Source organism: Scomber scombrus, chromosome 14, assembly GCF_963691925.1.
Source record: "Scomber scombrus chromosome 14, fScoSco1.1, whole genome shotgun sequence".
Classification (NCBI taxonomy): domain Eukaryota; kingdom Metazoa; phylum Chordata; class Actinopteri; order Scombriformes; family Scombridae; genus Scomber; species Scomber scombrus.
In genome coordinates this window covers 5,458,391-5,483,797 of record NC_084983.1, presented here as the reverse complement: position 1 = coordinate 5,483,797, position 25,407 = coordinate 5,458,391, and the positions used below count along the sequence as shown (strand labels likewise).

The window sequence follows — 25,407 nt, the reverse complement described above, 5'->3', positions numbered from 1 at the left end:
TTGCGGTTTTACACAAAAAACCACAAACAATCACCAACAAACAAGTACTAAGGATCACTGGAAATGGTCAGAATAATTTTGTAATGCTTGGCGAGGTTTGGCCTGATGGTGGCAGTATGGAAAAGGTCACGAAATCACTAAATTCAAGAGGTGCCTTTTTTGTCTGGAGCAGAATCTGTACCGGAAGTGTTGTGTCTGTATGAGTAATGGACCAGGAGATACAGAGCAGTGTATCAGTTTCAGAGATGAAGGTTTGGGCCGACGGTGACACCTATGGTAATACAAGTGTCATCATCTTATTGCTGAATACTTATGGTGTCACCAAAATTGACAGGTTTTGTCATTAAAGCCCACATGTCAATCAGAAATTGAGTATTAGATATGAAGGTAGAATCTATCATAAATACAAAGAAGGGCAGACTGATTGGAGATACTACTTGGCAGAGGTTATATAGGAAATGATTTTTGTTGGCAAATATTTGCAAGAAAATACAAGGTCGAGGCATAGTCGTGCACACATTTCATTTTCGGCCGACTCTTGGAGATGTCAGCGAGTTAAGCCTGATTCACTACTTCTTCTTTTTTGGCCAATAGGAAAAGGCTGCCAAACTTTTTTCCCATTGGCTAGATTAATATCGAAATTAGTTGGCAAAGGAAAACAGTAAAAACAAACTGAACTATGGAGCATAACTATAACTTCATTGTACTTGAAAAAGCACAGATGTACCATTTTAATGATGGTCATCACATTTTGGTCAGAGCAAAACCTACTGATTACAATTCCCATTACAAACCCAAGTGCAAATAAGTCTCCAAGTTTGTTCTCAACTCTTTCTACAGTTGAGCTCATTCATAATATCCAGGTATTCACAGATTAAACGTACCTCATACATTCCAAGAGCAGCCATATTATCCAATGACTTCTAACTAGAGATCTAGATCCACTCTAATGATTTAGTAATGCCATTTGCTTGTGGTGTTTAGACTGTGAAGCAAATTGAGTCATTACTCAGTGTTGTCGATTTAAATTGCTCCTGTCTCGGTGGCAATTCCTTTTTGTTTCAGGAAGAGAGCGAGAGCATGGTGAGCTGTAATCCCCCCAGTGACTGTATTAATTCGCCCTGGCTCACGTTACGCTCCTGATGAACAGCGCCGACTACACCTTCCTGTCATTGATTAATTGTGTGTTAAAGTAACAGAGGAGTGAATTAGTAAATAGGGGACCCCTATGACAGGGGCTGACTCATGTGTTCTTCCGCGATGTGAGGGAGTAATTGGAGCTTCCACTCAACACTTTTACCCCCCGCCCCCCCTCCTCAGTCCACGTCACCTCTGCCACTATCTGTTTCTGCCAGGCGCCGGGGCACGCTACGCCCACCGCCGCTCTCGTCATTTGCATTCTGCGGACGCGGCGGTCTACTTTACAACACCTCGGCAGAGAAGGACGCGGGAGAGCAAAGTCGTTTTAATGGGTCAAATGTATTCATATGAGGACAAACGTGGCTTATTTAGTTTCCCTTCAAAAGCAGGAAATGGAAAAAGTGTTCCTGGGAGAAATCATGTTCTGCCTGGCGTAGAAGGCCTCCGCCGTGTCGGCGGGAGCTGCCAAGCTCTGATAAGAGACAGCTATTCGCATCTCGGAAAACCTGCGCGTACAATCCCGCTCGTGTGTTTGTGCGCGTACGTGAGTGTGTGTCTGCGTGTGTTGGAAACTGTCAGAGTATTTTGCTCATTACAAAGGGACCTGTAGGATGGGCCCCTCTCCAGCATGACATGTTAATGGCATGCTGGGAGAAAGGTAGGAGGCAGGCTCACTGCAGTCATCCGTCACACAACACTGGTATTACTAGCACTGTGTGCGTTATCATTAGCATCTCTGCTCAGGCCCACATTATCAGCGCTCTTCTTCTTCTCTTTCTGCCACTATCAAGAAGTTCATTCAGAGCTCGGCTAATGAGTGAGGCCAAGGTTAAGACTTGTGCTTTGAAAAGGTGTACGCTGTATTTAAGACACAGAAGTAGCACTGCAACCATGTTGAAGATGTAATAATCAAAGTTTTTCTCATTATGTTGTATGTATGGAATGAGATAGTCTCCTTTTTTCCCCAACCAGTACTGTACAGTGGGCCAATTGAGTGAACTCATGTGATTTCTTAATAGGCATCAGTACGCAAGTAAAAACGTGTGCTGAGTCGCCAAAAACCTCGTCTCAAAGCTTTTATTTTTGCTGGCGAGGATGTCCACTTGTGTGTGTCGCTATCATGTAGCTTGGCCCATCTTCTGCTCCTGAAACACAGTCAGCAAAGTGTGCTTTTGCACTCATCCCTCCCCTCTGTCTACCCTTTTTGGAGGATCCAGGCAGGATCAGGTGGTCATTTTTATTAGGTCTAGGCAGGACCGGCTTGAGCAGCTTGTTACCAGTTATGATGCTCCTGCTTTACTGGCAGGAAGGCACACGGAGGGAAAAAAGAAGCCCCATAGCCTCAGGTGTCTTTCATGTGCATCCACCAAAGCCCCAATAACACAGCCTCATTTCATAGTGTAGTTAACACCAACAGGTTTCCCACCATCTGAGACCCTTTAGGGAGGCTATGAAACATCACTTAACCCTCAACATGTGTTTTTATATTTATATTATATTTCTACATTTGTATCCATGTAAATGTACCCTACTTATCTTTTCTTTTATAACAAGTATGACACATTCACAGAACATTCATCTTTTAGATTACGAACCCATCAGCTGTAAATTTCTGCACCTTGTCTTAGCAGTCTTTGTAATATTGTCAAGAGCGCTCAGGCACTCACTCTGTCTGGACTCGCTAATGCTTAAGTGATTTTTGCTTGTAAGTGGCACCTTGAAACTGCCAGTCAAACATTAGTATGAATATCTGCTGCCGCTCAAGTGCTTTTTCCTGTTTAACTGTTCAACAATCATGTTTGTTACTTGGGGCTTTTTGTGAAGACAATGACTCCGTGCTGTCATCTGCAGGACTTTATCAATCTGTCTCCTTTTTTTTTATCTCTTTCCCTTGCCTCTGGGCTTTTTACATTTTTTTTTTTAGTGAGACCACACCTTTTACTAAGTGTTATTTACTCGCTCTATCAGCAGCCACAAGCTGTAAATGCCATTTTGAAAATGCTTTGCGTCTTATTAATGGCTATGCAACGAAGTGTTGTAATTTGCTGTGCTTTGCTCTCATTGGAGGCGAGGGATCTAAGTGGGTGCTTTAGAGCAGCCCAGGGAACCTGTTTGTCCTTGACATAAAATAAAGATCTGAACTGGTAATATATTTGCTGTTTCTCTTCCTTTATTGTTTTGCTGTGTTTGCCTTCAGGCAATTACAGCGGAAGAGTCGTGTTTCTCAATCACTCGGCAGCACTGTACATAAAACCATTTTATATCTTCCTTCCCCCCCCACCCACCCCCCCCTCCCCAAACCCACCCTCTTTCCACCGCAGTGGGAAGGATGAGTAATAAAAAGGAGAGAGCAACTTGTCAGCGTTAAAAGATTATGTGTTTTGCCCCCTCCAAAGGAAGAGAGTAGTGTTTACAGGCGTGAGTGGGTGCTCGCTAGGCCGAGGCTGAGGCTGATTGCACTAGAGTACCCTGTCAGCCAGTGATTTGTCATGTACTTTATCATCCTTGTCACTCTGCAGAGCGTTGTCATAGGTAACGTTCCCGCCTGCCCCCTCCCCCCCTCTGTGCTTTGTACCCAGTCAGTGTAGGAAATTTGTATTTACTTTGGGGGAGTGTAATTTGTTCCTCATGGATAATATGACCCTTAGCGGAGCCGGATCACGGGTTAGTTGAAGTGATATTTTCCGGTAATGGTAGTCGTACATCATGGCTGTCAGGCCGGGTTAGGAGGCGAGCACATTACAGCTCCATTTTAGCACTGCAGGCATCTGGGATTATTTTCCATAACCAAGTATGACATGACCGCTCTGTGGAGTGCATTAAATTTTTACTAGCTTTTTTCCCTCCCCCGGCAACTTCTGTGGCTTTTCCCCCGGTCTGGGTCTCGGGGCTGCCACAGTGATGGATACCCCCGGATTCCCAGTAGCCCTGGCCAAGGTTAGCGGGTGTCACAGACCTACACCGTTCCCCTCCATCCAATAACCGGCAAATCCCTGCTCCCTCTGAGGCACGTGCACACAGGCCCACAGCTCACCACTTCCGCCAACCCTGAACCTCCAGTCGCCTCCACACACACACACACACAAAAACAGATACACATAAAAGGAGCCAGCATATTCCCTTTTGAGAAGTCATTAAATGGGTTACTGTAAATGCGAGAAGGAAAAAAATATGATTACATTTCAAGGTTTGTCACCTAAAGCCAGTTTCACTCAATAGTCAGATAGATGGTCATGTGGACACTCGTGTCACACTGCCACGCCCTCCTCCCTTCACTTCCATTGATTGTCTTTACACATGGCAGGGCTTGTGACGGCAAACAGCATGGTGCTGCTGAGCTGTTGATTGCTTTCCTTTTCCTTTTTATTCTTCCCCCTACTTCTCCTTTCTCCCCCAGTTGTGATTCCTCTCTCCTTGGCAGCAAGGTCAGCAGTGTAAATGCCACCTCTTGCCATTGACAAATGGTCGCCCCCCTGTCTGATAATCAGTAGGGTCTCAGAGGTGGACGAGCAGGCGGAGCTCATTAGGAAGCCACAGATGAGAAATTAATGTGGAGATTCCAGGCCTGGCAGAGAGCTGCGCTTGATGGGCTCCTGGGTGGGGGGGAGTGCAGGAGGGGATGGGGAGGGTTTAGGTGGGGAGGGGCTGAATGGATGGGACCCTGTCTTGATGGATGGCCAGGTCAGCACGCAGCAACACTCCCCAGACAGACCCACACACACACACACACATACACACGCCTGTCCTCCCCCTGTAACCTCCCCTTCTCCTTCCCTTCTACCAACCTCCCTTGTAAGTGCAGCCCCCCCCCCCCCCCCCCCCTCCCAGCAGAGCAGTACAGTAATGACACTGCAGAGCACAAGGCCATAAGAGAGAAGGTCAGAGGAGAGACATTTCAGCCCCTCACTGACACACTGGTAATTAAATGGAAGTAGCCTAATTGACACAAATTTCAACGTGCTTTTTTTTCCTTCAGAAATGAGACGGTGACCCAAGGTGAAAATGTCAACCTGTCAGTGACCTTTGCGGGTTATTTATATTGCCTGTCTGATATCCCCATGCCAACAAATTACACCTTCTTTTTTTTTTGTCTTAATTTACACTCGTCGCACCATTGCTGGGAACATATTCTCTCTCGTGTTGATCCGTTACACCGTGAATACTCTTTGTGTTTAGACTTTTCAGGCTTGTTTAGAGATGTTTAGGTGAAATTTCCTCAAAGGGATATTTGAGCAAAAGGATTTTCCACATCAAAGTCTGTTTACAGGTCTGAGAGAATACTACTGCATATGTGGAGGGGGGAAAAAAGGAGTATTAAACCTTTTGTGGCTCCAGAGAGAGCTGAAAGAAAATGGGTAAATTGCTCCAAGTGATGTCACTGGAAGAATACAAATTCGGAAGAGGAAACATGATAGTTTTGCTGGCCCTCTGCTGGTCGTCTTTATCTGTTTTCTTTCACTACCTTTATGAAAATCTGACAAACCCACACCCCTCACCCCCCATCACCCCCTCTAGACTTGTTTATGCAGCGTAGCCGTTGTTACATTAGAGGAGACTTAAGGACCTGTGGTGGCGAATTGAGAGTCAGCAGGCCAGTTTGCCTCTGGGGCTGTGACCATCCTCCAACCCTCCTCTACATTTACTATGACCCATTTACAATAGCTCGCTGTAGAGCTCGCACCACCTCATTGTCCCAGCAGGTAAATCCTCATTCTGTCACAGCACATCTCCGCTCGCTAACACTTACAGCATCGGATGTGCACAATAATCAACATGTCATCAATGCTGCGTTGTTGGTTTTCAAGGGTTCCCTTAGGCATTGAAAATCCTTGGATATGACAAAAAAATAAAAGCTTTTAGAAATTGGGGAATAGCATTTGTATTGTAGCATGAGAATGTTTTGTTCAGAAAAACCATTAAAATAAGTGTTCATATGTTCAATTTTTTTCGTGAATGATCTTTGAGAGCAAGATTACATTATCCACCAACATGTCAAGTCACTAACAGCTCAAGTTGCATAGATAGGACATTGTTGCTATAGTGTAGAGTTGGAAATAGAGTCCTGTTATCACACTTTCACCATCGGCACATCCTTTGACGTCGAAATCCTCCAATTTGCTCTATGCATGACAAAAAGATTGATACACCCATTTGATAAAATTACCTAGTGGAAATTGTCATGGATGGATAATGTTTGTTTTTTTTGTTCCCCCCATTTGATTCAACATGCATGCAGACACAGTGTAAGTCTGATAAGGCATCTACAATGTATGAAGGCAGCCTGTTGCTCTGAGTTTATTTGAGGCATTTCCCAGGTGCTTCAGAAATGTTTAAGCTCTAAATCAAGCATGTACTTGTTAAATATTTGTCAAATGGTCAATAGAAATGTATTAAAGTAATCTAGACCGATGCTGATTACATTGACGTGGCATAATCGAGATGTTTTTTCTTGTTCGTTTGTTTTTTATTTGTAAAAGTGCCGCCTCTCCAGCGCACATTTATTCTAAAGCAAATGGAATGCAATCTTAAAGTTGTTGTATTCATAAAAGGCATCGCTATTGCTTTTTAAAATTGCCTTCTGAGGCTTTTTGATAGCTTTCAGCATAGTAGTGTTGGTGTTGAAACAGAGCATTGTAGAGGGTTTGACTCTTACCTTGAGACGTGATATTATACAAGCCCTAATGTGTTACTTGCCACTAGAGTGCTGAACCTCACCATTCATTTATGGCTAACAATAAAAGGTAATAATGCACACGTTTGAATAGGACAAGGTTGCCAAGTCCTTGAAATTGAATAGAGAAAGAAAAAACAGTCGCGCAGTGAATTATGTTTCAAAGGCAATGATTCAATTCCCAGTGCAAGCTGAGAACACAGGGAATGGAAAATAATTCAATCAGCAACAAAAACCATAAATATGTTGTTTGACTGAGATGTTCACTCCTGTGGAAAGAAAAAGCCATTTCCATCTTTCCTGACCTGGAAAAGAAAAAATCTCTCAGGCAAATTGTGTACATATATCAAAGACTTTATGAGATTGGCCACATGCAGAGAGGCTTTGGTGTGGAGACAAAACCACAGTTAAAGAAATATTAAGTCCAATATTTATATTAGGACAAAGCGAGAGTATAATGTGGCAGACATTTTCCTCTTTTTAAATTGTGCACACATGATGTAACAATCAGTCTTCTTGCAGTGAGACTCCTTTATCAATAGGCATGGCATATTATTCTTGGGAACTGATTGAACTATCTGTTACGCACATCATTAGCTCTCCCCGTATTTCTAATGTCACTAATATTGTTTTAGCAGCTCTGTTGAATCAAATTAAATGACATACATTTTTAATACCAATGACCTGCGCCGTAACGAACTTACTCCATATGGTGTCATTTGTCAGTTGCATTGACAGTAACAAAATGGAGGGCTGCTGGGTAAAGAGTGTGGCTGTGGCGTACTGTGTATGTAGAACCTTCTGGGTCATGTTAGGCCGATCAAGAGCGAGCAGCGCCCCGGCTCCTCAGGTGTCTGTCCTCATCTCTATTTATGAGGCAGTGTTGCCAGTTACCGGTCTTTAATAATGTATGGAGTAAGACCTTGGGTTCAAACCAGTGTCTCTGGAAACAGACCGCTTATGAAAAAAAAAAAGAAAACTTGGTTGTTGTTATGCAGGAAGCCATTCAGAGCGTCTATCCCTTTTCTCTCACACGTTCTCTCTTCATCCTTCACTGTCTGTCCGTCTGCCTTCTCTCCCTGTTGAGAGTGAGTTCTCCCACACGCCAAGGTTAAACTTTCTCGCTGCGGCCGGCGGATGTCAGTCAAGGCCCCGGCTCACCTGCTCAGAAGACCCCCCCCCCCCCCCCCTCACGCGCCCACGCTTCCCCCCAACTGGGCCAATGACTCTCGCACAAACCCTCTGCCCCCTCATTGCCCTTTTGTCAAGCCAATGATTTCTGCAGGCAACTTGCTTCAGAATTGACTGGCTCCTGGCTCTGTGTCTTTCCCCCTCTCCACAGCAACCTCAGCTCACCACAGAAAATGGCTTTATCCCTGCTGCCAAGAAAGGATTTCTCTCTCTGCTGTTTGTCAGATGGCAAAAGCAAACCCTGTGCACTCAACACAAAGAGTGTTAATTATACCATATTAACAAGGTTGCTGGGCTATAATGCAGTGAGGATATTCCTATGGCAGAATAATGTGGCAAGAATGTGATCGCTGAAATACTTTTTATTACATTTAGTCAAAATATTTCCTTTACAAGATCTGTAAAAGGAAAAAAAAACTGTTTTCTACTTTGATGCACACTCTCACATTCTCACTGATTTATCTTTTTTTTTTTAGATAAATTGTTTCATCCTTACTTTCTCCTTGATAAGCCAGTGATCAGTCAGTAATAGTCATTAGATTAGTGTCCTATTGGGCTAATATATTCAGTTTCCAGAGCATTTTACATAAAGTGCAACAGCTCCAATGGGACAAATATGTAAAAAATAATGTGATAACTGACTTTATCATGTAAATCATCTTTTGGCTTGGCTTGAATAGTCTGGTAAGCATCATTTGGTTTGCAATATTTGTAGTAGTAGACACAAGATTGATGATTATTAACCCCAGAAATGTACTACATAAGTCTCACAAGCAAATGACTGCTGTAGAGGAGCATATCCCTAATATCTCAGTGTGAAAGCCACAAGAGGCAGTGAGTCACAACAGAAGAGGATCCTAAATGAGGGAAATGGAGAGCAGGCCTGTCAGAATGACAACGCTGTCCCAGCATGCATGGCGGCAGCCACAAACAATCCTAATGACATCAGGGGCTCTGAGGAGGGGCTGTATACTGCCTGCTCCCGGGTTTTGGCCGGTCCCCCTCCACACCCACACATCCTTCCATTTCAACAGCCACCACCACCACCACCACCACACTGCTTGTTATAGGCAGTGTAATTAGGTGGCTGAGCTTGTTGCAAGAAGCCCAGGTCACAGAGGCATGTCCAACCCTTGTCCTGATTGCTCCTCTGGGAATTATTGACAAAACACAAGGAGCATTGCATGTTGGGCTCTAATTATGTGTACAAGACATGGACGGCCCCGGGGAAATTAAATGAAATTCCCCAGCTTGATGGGTCCTCCACACTCATGGGATCCATTCTGTTTCTTATTAAGCCCCACCATTGTCTGCCTTTATGAGGCTGCTGTGTGGAGCTCGGCACCATCTAAATGCTTTTAAGTGTCTCTCGTTTCACAGCGGCGATACATCAATGACTCATGATGGAAAATTGCCTGTCGATTGTGATCTACGCTGAGAAGAGTGTAAGCAATAAAACAGTAAATATATTTAACTAATGCTCGCTAATATTGTAAATATAGGGTGTGAAATGGAACACCTGCATGGCGTTTTCAGTGTGTAATCAGTTTCCTGTCGCAGCAGCGTGGTCTGGACACATCCAAACACCTCTGCTCTAATTCCCCTGGCCCAGATATTGGACAGGAATTGATAGTCTCCAGCTTGTGCAAATGAAGTGATAAGGGGTCTCACCCAGATTACACAAGGCCTAAGTGGTGCTGAGAAAGCTTATGGAGATGAATGAATTCATGAGGCTGCCTGACAGATTCTTAAGAAGCAATGTAATAAGGGATAAATCAAACAGCTACCATTTTGCTTCTGAATGATTTCAAATTAAAGCCGAGGGAGATGGCAGACCACCCGGGAGGGGGTGAACTTCAGTATAGAACTGCGTCTGACCCTTATGTATATTTCTCTATCATTAGAGCACCCTTATGGCTAATGTTTCAAAAAAAGGCTGCATAAGCAATAAATACTCCATTCCTTTTGATTCCACTCAGTGGGTTGTAAGCTGGCTTTGAGTTGGCAGACTGTGGGGGCAGACTCAATCCCAGAGGTCTGCCCACTGATCATTCTTACCACCATTAATAATTGAGCATATTATGTTGTAAGATGGTAGACTGTCCTGGACTATTTTGGATAAATCTATTATCTCTAGTTCCAATGGCTGCAGCTTTATCTCACTTGTATATAGGGATTTTTTGAGCCATGCCTATTACAGTATGAAAGCTGGTCCAAAAATAACGTTAACAAGAACAAAGAGAATACCACACAAGCATACGTCGAGGCTACCAATAGCATTCACTGAGCATTGTTGCATAGCTCCAGCAAACTGCATAAAATTAGGTCAGATCTTCCTCTACAATACTCTGTAGACCGCTGTTGTCTCACTCTGATTATCTCCCATCGATTGCTCATATGACAGTTTGTACAAGCACACACCAAAGCCTCGGATAAAGACGGGCCTTTATGAAACCAGAACCATACATGAAAATGTCAGGTCACCTCATTGATATGACCTGCATCACAACAACACGGCTCTTTGGTCAATTAAGCATGGGCAGAGCGCGAGCGCCGTATCAGCCCATTCCACCCAGTCCCACATGCCCCGTGGCTATGCAGACAGCCAGCTCACTAGTACAGTGAGCACACACACTGAAAATGTTACTGAGAATAATTGGCAGAAGATGCAGATGTGCAGGCTGCGGCGCTCTGAGGCCAGAAAGAAGAATGTGATGTGTTTCGAATGGCAAGTGGAGGTGAGTCATACTGACACTGCTTTGGCCCTGATGATATTTCTGCTTGGCAAAGCTACATAACCACGGGAGGGCGACGGAAAGAATGTCAGCATGCAGACTAATGCGAGGATGGCATTTGGGGTTCGCTGTCACGCCTCGGCTTGAGTTATGTGATTTGGCATCTGCGGCGATTACACGACGGTGATCAGGGATAGGCATCACCGATCCATGTCTATCTTCCCCTTCCTCCAAATCCGCCTCCTCATCTTCACACTCAGAAAGCCAGCATAGGAGTCAGCTCGCAAAGTTGTGGACATACAGTTCTAAATAACAAAGCAAAAGACATGTGCCCGTTGGGTGGTGAGATAGCTCATTACCTATGAGCGACCTTCCATCTGCACTCATGGCTGCTCTGGGAGCCATTATGATTATGATGGAAATCTCACAAGCCATTACTGGGAGACAGCACAGGGCTCACTGCAGACACACTAATGGACTCATTTGTAATTGGGAGAGAGGGAAATGACTCTGCAAGCTAGCAGTGGCTTTGTTTGATGGAGTATGGAGGAGCGCATACTAGATGTGACAAATGAAACAGGGTTAGTTCTCTATGTGAACTAAACTGCTGTGCTTCCTTGATCACTGCACACGGGCGCGCGCGCACACACACACATACAAACACCATCCTCCCTTTCTTGTTGTGTCAGGCTGTGACTTAACTTCCAGGAGCCTGATCGTGTTCTCTTTTGATGTAGGGGTTGGGCTTTAGAGTTTGACAATGAATCTTAAGGACAGGACATGTAGGGAGAGTTATTAGAGAGCATGTTTCTGAGAGGTGCTTATAGTGTTCGAATTGACTGGTTGGGTGGGGGTGGGGGGGATAATGTCACCTCTTAAATCTTGGGATTAATGGTAAAAGCCGTGCTGATCCCCCAGCAGGTTATTCAGTCAGGACAAGGGAACAAGAGCACCAAAGGAGGCCCCCCGAAAGATTTAAGTGTATGATTTTATTGGTGTTTTGTGTTCATTTGACTTGTTTCAGTAACTCACTGGGGACCATACATGAAATCCATATTGATCCACTCCCACTGTTTACCAAGACACCGTAGAGCATTTTTCACCCCATAACTTATCTCTCTTCCCTCACAGTTTATTTCAGCAACATCTGGGAAGTAAACTGCTGAGGTTTATTTCCTCCTTCTCATTATTTTTAATTAGCAGATATTTCCTTGTTTTCTGTTTGCATTGTCCCCACAGTGTTGTTCCACACATCGGTTATGATTTTCTAGTTATGCCCCAATTCCAGGAGGATTAGAATAACCATAAGTGCCATTGTGGTAAAACATTAGCTTGTCATTTGTTTACAACAATAGCAAACAATGCTTTTTAAAGTTGAGGACAAAAGGGTGTCTCTTTTAAAAATGGGGATGCTCTGGTTAAGTTAGTGTATACCAAGAAATATTTTTAGTCAAATATTTTGAGGCATGTTTGCACAAATCTTAAAATACCATCTTGTATCTCATTGCATATACAGGAAATGAACACAATAACATGAACGGCTGTATAGAAGTCAGTATTTATTGACAGGCAGGAATTTAGAAATAATATTTAACTATTAGGAGCATAAAAACATCACAAAAAATAGCACATCAACACCTCCCAGATACAACAAAAACTGTAATGTGCATCACGACTCCCATCACTAGACCCATTATATTTGTATATTACATTGTTTTATTGCTTCAGAATGCAATATGTAACAGTGTGTAGATGATATTCTACCTACCCACCACGCAGAATCTTTTATGATCCAAATTGATCTAATAAAAGGCGTGGTAAATGACTGACTGGCCATATTTTGACAGGAGCCGGAATTTATTTTTTTACATTGACATCAACTGATTGTTTAACAAGGTAGTATTTTATAGTAAATACTTCAGTGTGAAAGGGGAATAGGTTAGCTGCTGCATAATGCATGCAAATTCTGTATGGCAGGGTCTGTGTTGTTAGTCCACATCCTACCTATTGAACCAACAGGACATTTAACTGCATGTTTATACAAGGAAGCTCCCTCAACACGAGCCTGACAGGGACGAATCAGAGAGAGAGATGGGAAGGAGGTTGTCGAGAGAGGGGGGGGGCTAATAAGATTGCCCTGACCTGGGTGATTTATAGATTCATTTGTGTGCTTGTTTAGGAACCTGATCTGCATTATTCATGTCCACAGAGGAGCAGTACTGAAGACATTAGCTGGTTAACCCCTGCACAGGTTAGGCCACATTATTTTAATGGTCATTGCGAGGGCAGGCCTCTCAGCCAGAGGAAGAGGGAGAACACAGCTCATTTATTCCAACCAAACAGCTATCTCCCCTACACAGAGAACAGGTGGGGCCAGGGCATTATTATTCAATTAGGTCTGTTAACAGTAAACAATGCACATCGCTTTAAAGCTCACAAGAGAAGGATAATTGGTAACCGAATGCCTGGCGACTTTTGACTGCCACGCGTTTCCATTATTTATTTGTCGCACGCCACCTGTCATGCATATGATGCGACCGCAGCGTCCTATGTTTCCCGCGCATGTAATTACTATTCATCTTGGTAATGATCATGCCTTGTAGCCATAAAATAGACTGCGGCAGCTTTGACACAAGGCCACATTTGTCATCATCTCTGTAGATTGATGTGACAGTTATTAGTGACACAACAGTCTCCTCACATGAAGCTGCCACAGGAAAATAACGCCTCAGCTACATCACAGCATCCATTTAATTTTGATGCTGTGTGCCTTTCAGCTTTGTCTTTCTAGGGTTTTTTTTATTTTTTCAACAATCTTTATTTAAAAGAAAAATCAGGCGTTTTTATATCAAGCAAATGAGTTACCTTATTGTTCTTAATGATTTATCTGCTATTTCACCTCTATGACATTCAACTAACACTGCCCTGAGGGACATATAGGTGCCTGTGTTGTGATATTTGTATTTTCTGGAATACCCTTATACTATTTATCATAGGATCACTTAACTGTGACAAATGACACACACACACATACACACACCAGTTTGAGGAAGGACGAGATGTGATAGCTTTCCCTCCATCTTCCCGGTGAGGATGATCCACCTCTTTCTCTGCTGCTTTTTTTCTCTCTCTTTCCTCTCTCTGGGGAGAATGCCATCATGCATAAAGAAAGACACGGAGAGCGGCAGCAGCATATGTCTGCCGCGGTGGGTGCGGCGCTGACAGGCCGGGCTTATCGTCTCTGCAGCTCTTCACTACAAGCGTGATTACCGCTGACAGCTCCGACTGCTGATAAAAGCGGGAACATTAAAGAAAACAGAAGAGCCACGCAGTCAACGCACCAATGTTTCTTCTCATCAAGCTCCCACCCACCCCACACCCCCTCCCCTCCTTCCACTTCCCAACCACCACCACCTCCACCACCAGCGCTCCAGCAGCTCTTTCTTATTTTTCGCCTTCCCAGTACCCCACGCCAGGGTGTCAGAGCTGTCGAGAGCGGGAAGTGACATCACAAGAATTTGCCAGCAGTCTCGAGGCTCATCATGTCAGCGGCAGCCTGTCTTGTGTCAGGCTTCCCCCAGGCAAGCTGTGATCCAGCCCTCTTCTCCGCACATCAAGACTCCTCAGCGAGGAGGAGGAGGGAAAGGAGGGAGAGGAGGGAGAGAAAAAATTAACAGAATGTTTTTCCATCTTGTTAACTGACAGCATCGTTTGTTAGATCGCTGTCTCAGCAAGCGGGAGTGTGTGGAAGGGTTTCAGATTGGCAGAGGGAAGAATTGGCAAGTGAAAGCATGGTGAATTATTGAGTTTGGATGAGGTGTCAGTGCTACCGCGTTGCTTTTTGCGTGGGTTTCCAGAAAGCATCTGAGGTGTGATAGGAGAACAAGTGCGGAGGAGTGCTTGATTAAAAAGTTGCAAGGATCGCGGGGCATCATTTTCTTGGGCTGGCAAGACAATTTGTGTTTGCATGTCTCTATATGCAGGCACACTGTATATTATTACTTTGAATATCCAAGTTTAAGAAAGCGGTACAAAAGCTGTCCCTTCTTTCTTCCAGAACTACTTTTGAGTCTGCCAGAGTGAGACACTGCTTCAGGAGTCATGGAAAATCTGTTCTATCTCCTGGGTAAATCTCCATCTCCCAGATCTGGCCCTCTGTCAGCTCATTTGGACGGAGAAAGGGGCTGCCTCGGCAAAGAATGCTTTTGATTCTCTTTTCATTTATTTGAACTGATCTGCTGTGATTAAGAGCTCTGTGTCTCATTATTCTCTTTTGGAGAGGAGCGGGGCATTGCCTTTTGCCAAAATATTTGAATGATTAGGGCCCAGGCACGGGCCATGCCAAAGCGACGGGAAGCATTCACTCTGCTTATTAGATTCACTTAAATGCTGTTGTAAATCAATGCTGCCAGTGCATGCTGCCAGGCCCAGGCTCTAGTTCGAGAAGCTTCCACTGCCAATGCCAGAGCACAGTGTAGAGCCACTAGAGGCAGCTGAGGCTGTTGGTCTGTACTGATGTTTGTTTTAGCTCAGCCTCTTAATACAGCAAAACAGTTGTTTGACCAGTTTCGGATTCATTTCCCAGATGAAAATGCAATTAATCAAGCAGCTGTGAGTTATGGGTGAGTTCGAGAAAGCTGATCCTGTTGAATAGAGGTTGAAACCATCAGACCGCAGCTGGAGATGATTTCTGTCTCCGAGCTGTAATTTCTTAAGACATGAGTAACGATGACTTCAACTTAAAGGCACGGAAACATTTATTAATACCAGGGAGCTGTTGTTTAGCCAATCTCCATCCATCATTTAAGAAACAATTGAAGTGTTCAGCGGGAACGCGCCAGATCGTCGCCTGCGTGATTGTGGAGTTGAACCTGAGTGTTATTCTATTGTTCTGTCAATTTTAAGATTGTAGAGTGAAAGGGGGGGCAGCTTGCTGAACACTCAAGGAAAAAGGCACGGGCTTTGGTCTTTCAAAATATCCCTGGAAGCTCAATCAGGCCTTAAGTTTAGCACGTTGTCAAAAAGCAAATTTAACAAATCAGAACATATTGTTCCTCGGGGGGGTGAAATAAGAGCCTTTGAACAATGAGCTCCACGCTTCTGCTCATGCTTTCCTGGAGACAAACTGGCTCCATCACTTTCTTATTTGCATTACCCCAGTCAGCGTCTGTCAGGAAAAGCCATCTGTGGGGATATGGCCTCCCTGTTTGTCATGTGGTGACTTTCCTTCACAAATAACATAAAGGATGTGTCATCAGTCTGTCTGCTGAGGTAAAGGTCAGCGTGTTGGGATGGGCCAAACATGTGAGGGGGATTTCCTCAGTCCTGAATGGCCCATAACACTCACTGCTGACTTTGGCTCTAGCACAGCTTGCTTTTCAATAAATGCTACGGTGCAAAGGAGGACAGATGAGGATCATGAGGTGTGACTGGGGCTAGGGGCGGTGGGGGGAAGAAGAGGAGGGAAGGGGACAGGCAATTTACCAGCGGCTGTGACTCTGGGGGTGGGGTGGGGGGGGGGGGGGGAGATGTATGGCACCCAGCCAGCAGAGCAGTGGAAAACAGTGGTCCAGACTAATGATCCACAGCCTGATCGTTATGGCCCCCACAGAAAGGATGGGCACAAGGCGCAGTTCCCTGGAAATCAATTCCCAGGAAGCACATGAGTACTAGTTGTAAATCATGGCGGTATGGAAGGATGGATGGAAGGCACTCGGGATGAAAGGGGAAGGTGGTTGTAGAAGAAGGGAATCGGTAAAGGGGGAGCCTTCAGGGGTGGATAGACAGAGCATGAAGGGGGAACTCTTTCGATCATAAACCCTGAAGGCAAAATTACTCGTGCCCCCTGCCCCCCTCAGGAAAAGCAAACCAATGATGTGGCTGTTCCAGCCTTTTGCCCCTCAGCCACCCCTCTGCTTGATGGCTCCATTGCAGGTTGAGGCTGGGGTTTAGAAAAGTGTTCTCAAATTGATTTATATCCCTCAGAAGAGCCCCATCAATCCTAATATGAAACTAATGAAATCATCGGGTGTTGAGGAGAGAAGTGTCAGTGTGCGTGCAGGCATTCGTGTGTGTGTGTGGAGTTGTATGTGTTTGTGTGTGTGGTGGCGGGGGGTAAAAGTCACTTTAAAAAACATATCATGATAAAGAAGGCATTGATCAAGGGGAGTCCAATGATGACAAATGCCACAGCTCTGGAGATAAACAGCCTAAAGCTACAGTAATGTGATTCAGTGCTATCAGCCAGCGTGTCCTCAAGGCTGCCTCCAATGAAAGGAGATCTCTCATGTGGCTTTCACTTGCTCCAAAGGTTTCAGTTTAATTGATGTTTTGTAATAAATGTTTTGTTTTACACCATTTCGATATACTTCATACAATACTATACAATATTATATACTGTAAGAATATATTATACAACATTTTAAAAGACCATACCAATGCTTTTGGATGTTTTTGTCCATCAACCACAAATTGCATATTTTATTTTCTATTATCTATTGTTTTCTATCTATCTGTTATTTGTTTAATCAAGAAATACAGCTCTATATTGATAAAACATGTGATTCATTTCATCAATTTATCAATTAGGACCAGCAATTTCCCAAATAACTGGAAAAAGGCAGTCATTACACCTGTCCTCAGAACAGAGGCTCATGATCTGATATGCAACTATTTCCCTATAGCTATTCTTCCTGTCCTATCAAACATACTTGAGAAGGTTGTGGCAGCACATCTAGTCGAACATCAAGAGACCAACATATTCCTTCATCAACAACATTTTGGCAGTGTTTCTTCCTGTCCAAGTTCTCTTCAAATAGTTTCTCTTCATCCCTTTTAAACATCAGAAAGGGTACCCACTCAAGCAGACCTTTTTTATGCACTTTTTGTAGTATATGACAGTATGGACTGAAGCATCACCCTCTACACTCACCTGACATCCTTATACAATCAGCCACAGAAAATAATGGACAAAAAGCCTGTCTGGAGGCATCTCTGTCACATGCTGAAAAGATAGTCTACTTAGCTTTGAGAGCTTTACTTGTTTTTGTTTTCTCAAATGAGTATCAGCAGTCTAGCCCCAGAGTCTCTGTCCAGATATTTCCAAAGACGAGACAGTAACAAAGTAACTAGGGCCATGGGGAATGGCAACTGTAAAATACCACATCGTAAATCTAAATTTGAAGAATCAGCTTCCTCCATAAAGGGCTATCAACTTCGGAACACATTACTAAAGGAAATTAAATTAATTCCAGATATAAAAATCTTTTACAACAGAGGTTAACTTCTGGCTAAAAGCAAACCAGATATGTACCCACTTTTAGCTAATGGCACTCTAAGTAACTAAGGTCTTGTTTTTTGTTTTTGCTATGTGTATTTTATCGTACTTCCATAGCTATCGTGCATTGTGGTTTTATGATAATGAAAGTTGTATATTTTAATTACATTGTACATGTAAAGCCCAACTAGAGACAAGAGGTTGAAATGAGCAATCTGCTGTATATTTTATAGTACTTCCATATCTGTAGTGTATTGTGGTTTTATGATAATGAAAGCTGTATATTTTAATTAAACTGTACACTTAATGCTCAACTAGGGACAAGAGTTAAAAATTGGCAATAGCTATAAATTCTCTGTGTAGCACATAATTTCCATGCTCTGTATTGGAACTACGTTAAATTGCATAGTCCCTATCAAATAAAATTCCAATAAAAATCAAACAAAATCACTGGTTTAGTCGTTATAGTCTAGGAATTTAAAGTTACCCTCCACACAAAAATGTGTTGTGCTTATAATTCCTTAACTTGGATGTTTGGGCTTCACTGTTCAGAATGTTGCATGTGCAGAGTTTGACACTAGAAGATTGTTTTCACTTTCATCTGCTGAAGGAGGAAAGTTTCTCTGTGCGTGTCATTTTCAGAATCTTGGCGTGGTACGTGAACGCTTTAGTGCTGAAACCATATCATACACAAAATATTATTCTAACCGGATCATTTTGATATATTTTACAATTTTTCCTGTCAAATACTTTGACACATGAATTTCTGTGATCTGGAAACACATGAATAAAAAGAAGACCGGCCAAGAAACACAGATATCAGGAGCTTTGTCAGTAAGCACCACAAATGTGTGTGTTGCAGACGCGCTTAAACAACTCAGTTGGTGCAGGCTGGGCCTAAGAGTCTCTATTAAATCGAATAGAGACCATAACCCATATAAACGCATCGCAGGGAGGGGAAAAAAAGTAATGTACTGTATGTAGCACTGAAAATTAATCAGGCCGCAACTTAATGTTTCATCTCCTCCTGCCTATAAGCTGAGGCTCCTGCTGCTTTTCAGACTGTGGTGAGCCATATCAGTTTCAGCAATAACAAATGAAACCATCCCCCTTTTCCTATATTTTTTTCCTCTCCCACCGTTCTCTTCACTTCATTATGCAGGCAGCCTGACGCTATTTGACAGAATGTGCTATCTGCAACCCCCAGCTGCAGTCCCCCTCTTACTATCGGCGCATCGCTGGCAGCTTAACCCCAGTGCTGCCTGCCACAGTGAAGCAGTGAGGAAATGATGATGATGCTGCTGTCTGAAGTGAGAGTGAGAGGAAAGAAAGACAGAGCTCCAAGCACCTATGAGGATGTTGGTGTTATTTTTTTAATTTTTTTGCATTAAAAGTGTTTCTTGGTGTGGCGGGGTTGTGGCACAGCTGCCTTTCAGACGCCTTTAAAGTCTGCAAAATGAACACTTACAGTTTTACACTGTATTGTTCTATCACCAACTTTGTGACAGGTCTTTCCTCAGTTTTGATCATTTAGTGGCTTCGCTGTTAATCAGGAGGCATTTAATAGCGTGTATCTGAACTCGCATCAACACACAAAAGCCCTGAATTTTAATTGTCCTAGAAGACCAGCAGCATGGCCTGAATCACTGAACAATCTGGTTTCTGGCATCAAAATTAAGCTCATTACATACTCAGCCTTCTCCGACCTTCATGCCCTTACTTCAACTTCACACTACTTCTTACACTGGCACTGAACATTTGGCTTTGGACCTAAATCCCGTGCTACGAGAAATCCTCCAATATGAACAGACCTCCGAGTGAACCTGCTCTGTGCTTTACATACTGGACTTTACACAGTTGGCACAGCGGAGTACAGTGTACGCCGGCTAATTCGGCATTTTGTTTCCCTCACAAACAAACGCTCGCAACGAGACAGCATCCGGATCAGTCTCCAGAGAGCTGTAAATGAGCTTAATGAAGAAACAAACAAACGGCTTTAAGGGCGAGCCTCAGAGAGCTGCAGGTCTGGAAAGCGTAGCATATCTAATTTGTAGGTTAATGTTGGTGCAGGCTTATTTATCTGGGTTATCCTCCGCTCCAGATAATTAGACGTGCACATGTAGCATTAGGGACAATGTCAACAAAGGCTGTGCTTGTGTCTGGCATCTATAGCTTTTTATTGTTTCTCTCCTTTTTATGTCATGGGAGCATATTGTAGAGCCGCTGTCAGTATTCTGACATTAGCCCTACACTGGATGGAGATTGCTGTGGTTGGCTTTCATTATTATTTCATTCGCCAACATTATTGTTGAATTTAATATTTGAAAAGATGAGAATCTTAAAAAGGATTTGACATTGCGCCGCAAATCTTGAACAAATAGCCACTTAGACTGTAAAATGTATTTTTCTTATTATCTGCATATTGCTGGTACTAATGATGCATGGTGTCGAATCATAGGCATTGTGTTGGCTGGTGCATTGTGGGTAGTCGCATAATGAGTGTTGTGGGAGACTTGCCAGTGACAGGTCCTCATTCCCCGAACTTGGCTCTGGTCTATCTTTCCATACGGGTGTGTTAACTGTCAGGTGTTGAGAGCCAGACTGCTGTTGAAGTTGTTTTTTTTCTCCGTGCTGTCTGGTTTTGATTTCTTCTTTCTTTTTTTTTCCAGAGGTGTTTAAAAAAAGCAGCTCGATTGTTAGTGACAATCAGCCACTCTGGCCCCTTTTGAGCAGAAGGTTTGATTTAATAGTGAGGCTGTCATTTATTATTCTGGAGCGGCAGCCGCCCCTGTGAGGCCTGGGCCTGATCAAGCGCCTCTGAGCTGTCCCCAAGATCTCACTCTTTTCCCTTTTCCCCCCGTTATGTCTAAATCCTCAATACAAATCGCAGTGTTTCGGCTCTCCCAGTGGGGCCTATTACTGCCTGTGGGGCATTAAAGATCATTAATAGTGCTGTCAGAGAAAGAGAGGGAGAAAAGGGAGCGAAGAGGGGGAGAGCGGGGAGCGGCAGTGAGTTGCTTAGCTGCTCATAAATGGGAAATTAATACATCTGCTTCATTAATGCTGTCTCGTGTTTGATGTTTGTTAGCTGGCAACTTTAATGATGTAGGTTTGAGCCGACGGGGCGCTTGACTAAATTTGATTCCTCCAATTAAGTAGTCAGGCTTCTTTCTTTTGGGAAAATGGTTAGAAAGGAAAAACTGCTGCCTAATTATGGACTCCAAACCATCAGTTTTGCGGCTCCTGCTCTTTTTTTTCTCCCACCCCCCCCTCCTTCCTCCCTCTATTTTTTTCCTCTCTTTCTCTCACTCCTCCTCTGTCAGCGACTGATTGCAGCGACACATTCATCAGCATTGGCCCGCACCGAGTTGTTTACCGTTCACTAATCAAGGGGAAATATTTTAATCAGTGCCTGCAACTTTCTTAATCATTAACATTAGCGAACAGTGTATGTTAATTGATATATAGTGCAAGGTGATGAAAGTCAGTCTTAAGTGCAAATGATGAAATTACCACTATCAAGGTTCCAGACAAGAGCAATTGCATCTTAATCGCAGCCTTGGAAATCGAACAGGCAGGAAAAACATAAAAGCCTCTGAAAGCTGTTTCTTATGCATGAGTTCAATCCCACCATACATAAAATAAAAAGACACTTACAGCCCATGAAAAGAAGACAGTTATTCATTCTGCTGACTGAGGATCAAGATGAGATCATTCTTTCATGTATTTGTACTTCAAATGAGTTGAGAGACTAAAGCAACCCCATTATATGAGATTATAAGTATATATGTGCATTGTTTCAAAGCTGTCATTTACAATGTGAATGAGGGAGGCTACCAGACCATTACACTGCATGAACAAGACCTTGATTCTGATTAATACACTGTATGTACATGTCATTCATACAAGTGCTGGAGCTACTGAGTCAAGAGTCATTGACAAACCACCATTATTCCCATTAGTCCCATTTGTTATATATGCGGTCGATACTACAGAAGATAATGGTGCAATTAATCTGTTAAACTCCACTTCCGCCACTAAGCATTGAGGGAACCGTACACATATAAACACGCACTGTGTATGCGACAGAATTAGAAATCACCTCAGTTTACCAGACTGAACTTTATTTCATGCATGACTGAGCGTGAGATTGAAGTGGTGAGGAGGCAAAAGATATTGAGGTCTGTGGTCAGCCTCACTTTCATCTGCCAGAGATGCCAGTTTATCCTTATAGATGTTCATAATAATCAGCAAATATATTGCATGAGGGAATATCTGCTTGGCTTCTCTAGATGTTACCTAACAATATTATATCTTAATATACAGTAGATAGATAATACGTTTAAATTTGTGTGTGTATATGCCTAAGTTACTGCACAGTAGTTAACTTGAATATGTCACATAAAAATACTGTGTTGAACTGTATTATATCATCCTATGAATACAACTGCACATTATCAATACCCAAAACGCCCATCCCAAACTCCAAAATCTTCCAGTGTACTTCACCACCCCCACAGATTGCCAAGAAATAATAATAATAAATCTACTGTACACATAGGCACACACACATGCACTCACTAATACACTCCTATCTACACACGTACATACACATCTAGATATGTGCAGATCTATTCCAAGTGTTCAGTCAGTATGGATGTAAACTAACCTGACGTGCCAGATGGTTTGTTATACAGAACCATCTGAGCAGTCATCTTTGGAAACTGTTCGGAAACGGGGAGACACTTTCAAAAAGTACTTAGTAGGTGATTGGATGAACCATCTGTGATGTATCATGATGTATAACAGCTGACTTCAGCCAGTCAGATCAACCGATTATAGGACATAGGAGAACGCCAAAGAGGAAACACAAGCCGCAGTCTGAGAAACTTTGAAAGATAGCAAGCAAGGCAGTAGTTATGTATGTATATGTATGTAGTTATATAAAGACACTCCATTTCTGATATAACTGATACTGTAGCAGCATCTGCACTAACTTATCTTATCTTATGGACTGCTCTGTACACAGATATAGCGCCAATTGGTTTTATTATGTGACCCATCTTTTTATAGCAGCGTTTGCATTTCAGATGACTTCAAAGTAAAATCCTTGTTACTTCCATAATTTCATCTACCATTACCCTTTTTTTCCATTAGCTGTTGTAACATTGTGTTAAAAGGCATGTCTCAGTTCATCCACGTAATAGAGGTTTGGTCATTAGACCAACTTCAAGTCTTCATCTACCCAATTACCACTTTTTCCCCCTGGTTGTGATGTCATCAGAGATAGATGGTGACACCTCTTGCCGCAGAGTAACGACCCACTCATGTTAAGACTATAGTGAGTCCATTTGATCGTCTTTTTCCATTCTTCCATTATTCAGTACATCAATACGCACAGCCTGTGCACTATAGGAACGTGTTGGCTTGGGGCAAAGTATATGCAGGTTGGCAAGCAAGGGAGCATTAGAAGACTGGGCCTCAGGCTCTGCCGACCTGGGACTAATGATAATAATCCCTCTTGAACAACTGGCCTACTAAGCACTTTATTCTCTCTTGCCTCCTTTCCCTGTGATTCTTTCACATACCTGGTCCACCCTCTGCATTGAATAGCAAAGGTGAAATGTAGTTGAATCAAAATATATGCAAATGGAGACACGCTCTGAGCTTTGAGCTTATCGTTAAGATAGAATGTCCTGTTCAGCAGCAGTTAATGAAACTATATTTAGTATACACTGTGTTGTTTTTATGATATGGAAAGATATATTGTCATGATCTTATGTTTATCAGTGGTGAGAGTTTAGAGCCACAGTAGACTGTTGGGCCACCAGAACAGCTTCAGTGTTACTTTGCAGAAAATGCAAAAGAACAAATATCTAATAAAATATTTCTTCCACAAGGAAACATGTTTTAATGTTCTGTTGGATTGAAGTGGAGAATACTATTCCCGATGCTGTGGTCACTGATCAAGGAGCTTTGGTGGAAATACAGATGTTCACAGTGGCTTTGTGAATGTAACCTTGTGAAAAAATGTTCCGTTCAATAAAAATGTAACCCTCATACACCTCATTAATTTCACTCACCAATTTCCTGCATATTATTTGTAGTTTTGGTCGTTCCCCGTGTGATACATGGGGTACAAAAGGAAAAGGTACAAGACAGTTTAAACTGCGATTTCTTGCTGATGCATAACCAACATCTATTATCAATGTAAATGAGCCGCCAACTTTCCTATTTAAATGGGAACAAAGTGGAAAGTGCGCTCGCAGGCATGCTGAGGGAAGACGAAGGAGCAGAGAGGAAAATGAGAGCTGCACACAAACAAGCCATTATTAAACACAGTTCTTCTTTAAGCTGCTTTCTGAGGAGCATCGGGCCTAGAGCACTTTAATTTGCCAAAAACATGCTCTTTTTCTTTTTTTTTTGGCGCTTTGAAATCGGGAGGTAAGATCAACGCGGGATGAAAAGCTCAACACACAGGAAAGCAGAAGGATGCTTTATTTGTTTACCGTGCGGCAGGCCGAGGGCGATAGTCAGACTTCTCTTCATCCACAGGAGAGCTCCTTGCTTGGCGGCAGCGCCGATGCAGCACATTGCCTCCCACCAGCACCACGCACAGCGCCATCTGCTAGGACCTGTTGGCTTGTTTGTTTTCCAGAGCAAACAGCAAATCACTTCTTTCCTGTTCCTGCTTTTTACCATATGCCACTGTCTGTGTATCAGAGCGAGGCATGTATATTAATGAAGTTAATCAAAGACGCACACACAACCACATCTGCCAGGGGAATTTTTGATTGATTCATCACGTCACTATCCTCACCTGTCACCATGGCCACCTCTAAGTGTAGGTGTCACAGTTATAAATGGTAATTATATCATCTGTATGAAATGTTTAGTCTAAAAGTGCTTTTGATTAATTCTGTATGTTCCAACAATTAACATATCAGGCAAGATGCCAAAATGCCCATTCTAGTACATAAAATGATGTGCTACCTACTATTATGTCTCTAGAATTATGATTGCCATTGTGTAGTGTGTGTAAACATACTGCACTTAGAAGCTTCACCAATTAGCATGCTCACAATGATCTGTGTCACAACAGCATGCACTGCATAACAATTTTTTTTTTAATTTTAACAAAAATAGATAACATTTGAAAGATGCTGTAAATCTTCTTGGTTGTATAGCAGCACATGAGGAGACCCTGAGTTCCCAGTGTCACTGCAATTAGTGGCTACATTAAACAGCAGGAGCAACACAGCCAAGCAATGCATCCCTGTGCAGATGGCAAATTATCCTGCTGATTAGCCGGTGAAACCTTCCCAGCCTGTCAGGTGCACACGGCGGGCTGTTGTTTCAAATATAGTGACCTAAACTTTGTGCAAAGTGACAGA

General features: G+C 43.0%; 1 protein-coding gene across 1 annotated transcript in view; it reads left to right on the top strand.

The window, feature by feature from the left end:
• auts2a (activator of transcription and developmental regulator AUTS2 a) overlaps nt 1–25,407 on the top strand; it is a 306,851-nt gene that overhangs the window by 203,674 nt on the left and 77,770 nt on the right.